This window comes from Brassica oleracea, chromosome C4 (assembly GCF_000695525.1).
Source record: "Brassica oleracea var. oleracea cultivar TO1000 chromosome C4, BOL, whole genome shotgun sequence".
In the NCBI taxonomy this organism is placed as follows: Eukaryota; Viridiplantae; Streptophyta; class Magnoliopsida; order Brassicales; family Brassicaceae; genus Brassica; species Brassica oleracea.
This window is the reverse complement of record NC_027751.1, coordinates 4,908,776-4,915,722: the sequence shown is the minus strand read 5'-3', so window position 1 is coordinate 4,915,722 and position 6,947 is coordinate 4,908,776.

Below are 6,947 nucleotides of genomic sequence, written 5' to 3'. Positions count from 1 at the left end.
CTATATATGAATGCATGCAAATATCAGATTGGCTTAAATGGAAAGAAGCCATAAAGGTGGAGTTAGAATCACTGAGAAAGAGAGGTGTGTTTGGTCCAATAATCCGAACACCTCATGATATTAAACCAGTGGGACAAAAATGGGTCTTTGTGAGAAAGAGAAATGAGAAAGGCGAAGTTGTGAGATACAAAGCACGACTTGTTGCACAAGGATTCTCACAGAGACCAGAAATAGATTATGAGGAGACGTACTCCCCTATGGTGGATGCTACGACCTTCAGATTTTTAATCAGTCTAGCCGTGAGAGAAGGTCTTGATTTACGGTTAATGGATGTTCTAACCGCATACCTATATGGTCCACTGGATAATGAGATTTACATGAAAATCCCAGAGGGTATTGAATTGAAAAACAAAAAGAGTTCTCGAGAACAACATTGTATTAAGTTGGAAAAATCTCTTTATGGACTGAAACAATTCAGACGGATGTGGTACAATAGACTCAGTGAGTACCTAGTGAAAGAGGGATATAGAAATGACCCTATCAGTCCATGTATTTTCATAAAGAAATTCGAAAATCAAGGATTCATGATCATAGCAGTGTATGTTGATGATCTGAACATCGTTCGAACCTTTGGAGAGATTTCCCAAACAGCTGAATACCTTAAGAAGGAATTTGGGATGAAAGATCTCGGGAAAACGAAATTCTGTTTGGGATTACAGCTTGAGTACATAAGTGATGTTATCCTTGTGCATCAGAAGGCATACACAGAGAAAGTACTCAAGAGGTTTAATATGGCCGACTGCCATCCTCTGACCAGTCCCATGGTCGTGAGATCACTTGGTCCGGACACTGATCCCTTTCGTCCCAAAATGGACGATGAGGATGTCCTTGGTCCTGAAATGCCTTATCTCAGTGCCATAGGAGCTTTGATGTACTTGGCAACTCATACACGGTATGATAGCCTTTGCCGTGAATCTACTGTCCAGGTTCAGTTCTTGTCCGACCCTAAGGCACTGGAACAGGATCAAACATGTTCTTCGTTACCTGCAAGGAACGAAGGACTTGGGTCTGTTTTATACTAACCATAATAAAGATGGTTTAGTTGGCTTTGCCGATGATGGTTATCTATCAGATCCACATCAGGCTCGATCATAGACATGATATGTCTTTACACATGGAGGTACGACCATATCATGGTGTACCATGAAACAGACCATCGCGGCCACATCATCCAATCACTCAGAAATATTGGCCATTCATGAGGCCAGCCGCGAGTTAGTCTGGTTGAGGTCGATGACCCAACATGTCCGATCAGATTGTGGGATGGTCAAGTGCAAAGAACCGACCGTGATATTCGAGGACAATGCGGCTTGCATTGCTCAGCTCAAAGACGGCTATATCAAAGGGGATAGGACAAAACATATTTTGCCTAAGCTCTTCTTTACCCACGATTTACAAAAGGCCGGAGAGGTCAAAGTGGTCCAAGTACGATCCAGCGAAAATTCGGCCGATCTATTCACTAAGGCACTTCCGACCTGCACGTTCAGGAAGCTCACACATCAGATTGGGATGCGTATGCTGAAAGATCTCCACTGAGGTTCACATCAGGGGGAGTAGTACGTGTTGTACTCTTTTTCCTTCATCATGGTTTTGTCCTACTGGGTTTTCCTGATAAGGTTTTAATGAGGCAACATTAATCGTATTACAATCTCTGTATGGTTATGACATCCAAGGGGGATTGTTATAAATCAATTGATGGATGTTCATAACCGGCCCGGTCCATAACCGGCCCATACACTTAGAGAGAGAGAGACGGTCCAACCCTATAGAGAGAGAGAGAGAGAGAGAGAGAGAGAGAGGCGGCTCAAGCTTTTGGAGAAAAGAAAACTCTATTTCTTTTTCCTTGTACTCTTTCCATATTATGTATTAGTAGTTTTCCAAATCCTAGTTGGTTTAGGTTTTGAATACTTTCTTTTTTCTATATCTTGTAATCCTTATATAAAGGAACACACTTCATGATTAATAATAGACAGAAACTTACAGTTGTAAATCCTAAGTTTCACAACACGTTATCAGCACGATAGTTTCTAAACTCCCTGAGCCAAAATCGAAAACCCTAAATAACTAATACTAGCCGGACCTTAAACCCTAACCCGACGAACCCTAATCTGTTCTTGCAAGCGTACCAGCCCGTGTTCATCCGATCAGCCCCGGCATTCCTAATACTAGACGAACTCAGCCTCAGCTCCATCCATTCTCAGCTTGCATCCCAGACAGCTACAGCTCCCGTTCGCGACCCGATAGGAAGGAGACAGCTCGCATTCCCAATCAGTTGCGCTCGTTCCAGCTCGCGTCCCGTCCAGCTCGAGGTTCTCTTGGTGGTCCGGTTTCTACAATCTTCAAAACTAAGGTAATTCGAATTCTAAGACCATGAATCGAATCTGGTTGTTTTGTAAAGATTGAAACCCTAAAATATAATCTTTAAAAGATAAAAGCCATAAGATATTTTCCTTTTTCTATATCTTGTAATCCTAATATAAAGGAACACACTTCATGATTAATAATAGACAGAAACTTACGGTTCTAAATTTAAGTTTCACAACAGTTTATAAGTAATCATGTAAACCAGTATATGTATTTATTATTTAGTTCACCCCGTTTGTGCTTTTAAATGATCTGGCCCACTAAGACTTGCCGAATGTTTAAAATTTTGGCTTGGCTGTATAATATTACCGAATTGAAGAATTCAACACAGAGAGCTCACGCATAACGTTTAGACGGCTTATGTATGGCCGAACAACCCGTTTTTTAGAACAATGGCTTTTATATAATGTATTTTTTTATGAATATTTTTAATAGTATTTAGCCTAAATTTAAAAAATCATGTGTTAAATTTATCGTTATAATTAATTGTTTGAATTATTGCATTTTAAAATTAATTATTAATTTTAGTTAATTTATGTTAAATTTTGAAATTAATAATATATATATATATATATGTATAATATATGTATAATGTTTTTATTTTTTTAATTTGCCCTATTCCATATTGGTTTCTTTTTACTAGGAAATAAACAGTTTTTTAGAAACATTGACATATTTAAAAATAACAAATTAAAATAATTCACCAGTTGGATAGTTAAAAATCTCATTGATGAGAACCAACTTTCCAAGGGCATCTATATAAAATAGGTATATCATTAGAATATTATGATAAAATCGTATATTTTTTATATGGATAGTAATAAAGTTTGTCCCATATATTCCTAGGTAATCCTAATTTTTTTCTCTTTCAATATCGTGGTCATCGTGTTCTGGACGTACGAAAATTGTAGGCTAAGTGAATTAAATTATGAACTTGTTACCTTATAACTTGTTTTGTTGTTGATGACCAAGAAGTTCTTAATCTTAAATTTGCCCCGTAAAGCTTATAGCTAGTATGAATGCATGTATTATTGTTGTTGCCTGTAAAATTCGTGTCAAACTATATTTTCATGAACATATAGATTAGTAATGACTAAATAAATTTTCTTATGCCTTTTGATCAATAAGAAGCAATTCAAACCCATAATAAACAACTCTTTTTGATGGTACTTATGATATGGGCGGGTTAAACAATGAACCCATAAGTAAACTCCAAAAAAAATCATTCTAGCAAAACCCTTAATAAACAATTTCTTGTTAAAACCTTGCTCGAGGTAGTGGAATACCAAAGAAGAAGCAACCATAGCCATAGTTTAAATTTCGTCGTAATCAATCATATAGATATACATGGTATGAAGAAAATATTTGTATTATTGGTCGTTGTATTCATATGTAACAACCACCGCCACCTTATCGTCCTTATCCCCGCCATATTACTTTTCAGCAAAAACACACATCAAATTCTCAATTCTTTGGAATATTTGGCAGGTACATAAAACATAATAATACATTTAAATAATTGTCACAGAAACTTTAAAACATTATACGTACGTACGTATGCAATTGCAGTTCCCGTTCTTTATTATTTATGGCTCATTCCTTTGTTAAATTCTATGTAATAAAAAGTCGCGCAGCGAGAGATGCAGACTTTAAAAATAGGTCCTTTGCAGGTCCTGTGTTCTTGCTAGCTTCTTTCTCCGTGATTTAAATCATTCTCCCATAAAGAGAGAGACAGAGACAAGAAGAAAAACAAAGGCATTGCTCTTTACTTTACTTTGTCATCTCCTTTCTGTAAGAACCGTTACGACGGAGACTGTCCATACTCTCTGTTTCTCGTGTTCTTATGACAGATTAGATTTGTCTTTAGGGCGGTCTTATCGATAATGCCTAGAGAGAGTGTGTGTAATAGATTATTATTAAACTAGGATCAGCCCGCCGGGATGTATTTTAAATATTAATTGAACCGGTATAGTATATAGTTAATATATATTTGTATATATAAAACTATTCATATTACAATTTTTTTAATAATAATTGAAGTATTATAAATAATAATAAACATTTTATTTTTTCAGTTGTTTTGTGTGTTCTTTTCGTGCATATATTGCTAATACTTTAGTAAAATTGTAAAGGTAGGACTATTAAAAACCAATAATTGTATTTAAAGAGTAAAAATCGTATTATGTGAGTATGCATTAATAGTTTTTAATACATATAAAAATTGCCTTATTTTTAAATGTCAACATGTTTAGGACCATATAAACTCATAACCTTCGTGCTAATAAAAAGTGACAAAAAAAAAGTTTCGCTCTAATAGAATTAAGGACAAAACTATCGCAAATACACGTGAAAATCTGATGCTTATCTATATTATTAAAAGAGAAATACAAAAATAAAATAACCCTTAGTCTTTCAACTTACTTACAATGACATGCCAGAAGTTATTAATTAACCTACCTTTTAGGATTTTTTGTTTTTTCCTCTTTAATTAATACATTTCCAAAATCAAATTCTAACTAAAAATTATGGCAACAATAATTAATAAACTTATCTTTTAGTATTCTTTGCCTTTTCCTATTTTATTATACATATGTGCGTTTGAAAATAATTAATTTCATATATAAATTGCGTAATTACATACATTATATGGTAATTATTTTACTAATTCCACATATACATAATAAATAATATACAACAATTTTATTATACATAATCATAAAATTTTGATCCATAAAAACAGTTTATACAACAACTTTATTATATATTATCATAAAACTTTGATCCGTAAAAAATAAAAATACATTTGTGTGACTTTACAAGTCATATTCTAAATAAATGGATGATATAATTAAGGGTTTACATGATAAAATAAAATTACTCAATATAAACTATAAAATTATTGTGTTTAGAAATGTCATATTAAAAAAAAAATTTAACAGGTAAATTTTAAAATATATATTATCACTTATACAAAATAAATATTCATTTATAAAAAAACTAACACCCTCACGGATGTGCGGATTAAGCTCTAGTTTGTATTGAAGCCCAAGTCACATGCTTTTGTTGTTTTCTCTTATTTTTAGGGTTTTAATGATTTACTTAATGTTAACAGACCACGACAAAATTAAGTTTTTGTTTTTGTCATGAAGATTTTCTAAACATTTACAGAGAGTAATAGTGTATAGACTATATGAAAACACATTAATTAATTTGTTTTCCATAATTAATACAGAACTTAAAAGGAATAATGATTAGTAATAAAAGAAAGCAAGCTATAAAACTTTCCGACTTTGTGTTTATCGCCATAACTTGAAGAATTAGTATTTTTCGATGATAAAACTGTAATTAAGATTTATTACTCAAAGTAATCTAGAACGGTTATTGTTGTTTTTTAGTATTTTTTTGAATAAGGTTTTGATTTAAACGTTAGTATTAAATAACTCTATTCAATAAAGTTAACAAAAATATCTGATCGAACTTGTAAAGCCATCCGGACTCGATAGTCCAGTGGTACCTGCCCCTCAACCTTGGGAGGTCAGCTGTTCGATGCGCAGGCGGGGAGGCGTGCCCAGGGCCCTAACCGGTACAGGCGTAGGCTGGCGCCGGGCCTAGGTGGTGGGCTGGCCGAAGGCTGGTCAACACCTGGTTAATAAAAAAAAAAAAAAAAAAAGAACTTGTAAAGCCATTTACTCTTTTTATATATATATATATATATATATATTTTTACCGTCTATTATTATTAAACCAAAACAGTACATACAAAAGTTCATATAGGACAAAATCTAAAAGTTACAAAGTAGCCCATAGAGGCCCAAACAAAAGAAACTCCAAAAGAAGATACTGATCAATCTCGAGAGCTGTCCCACGTATAAGTCGCGTAACGAAGAAGAGATACGCGCCGAACCGCGACATTACCACCATCACCGGAGAAAGCTCAACAAAGAGCAACCGTGATGAAAAAGACCAAATTCGGCGGAAGAACAGACCAACGCTTTGATAAAAAAAGGATCGATAGCCTCAATCGACATCTTTTAAGATTATAAGCGCGAAGATGCAACTGCCTCACTGAGGAGAGAACAATCTAATTCACAGACCCAGAGTCGGTCTAATCAGAGAAAGCACAGAGAAGAGGATGTCAAACAGCCGTGAAACCTAGAACTTTCAATAATCTTCAATTGCTAACAACGAGAAAAAAAAATAGAAATCTCAAGAATGATTTAGAAGAAAAAAAGTGATAACTTTAGAGAATTGAAATCCCCTATATATATTAATAGAGAAATTTGAAAAGATGTAACCTCAATTTTGTATTAATTAAAATAGGTCTCAATGCATAGTGGCACTCAATTAAGTAGTCAATTACATTCAATTAAAAAATAAGTAGGTCCATATTCGATTTTTATATGTTGTTAGATACATAAGTTGGTCAAACTATATGATATAATGATATGATATGCTATTTTCTTTCCTTAAATAAAACCTACGGAATTACCATAAATGACTAATTTATATACGTCAATTAATGA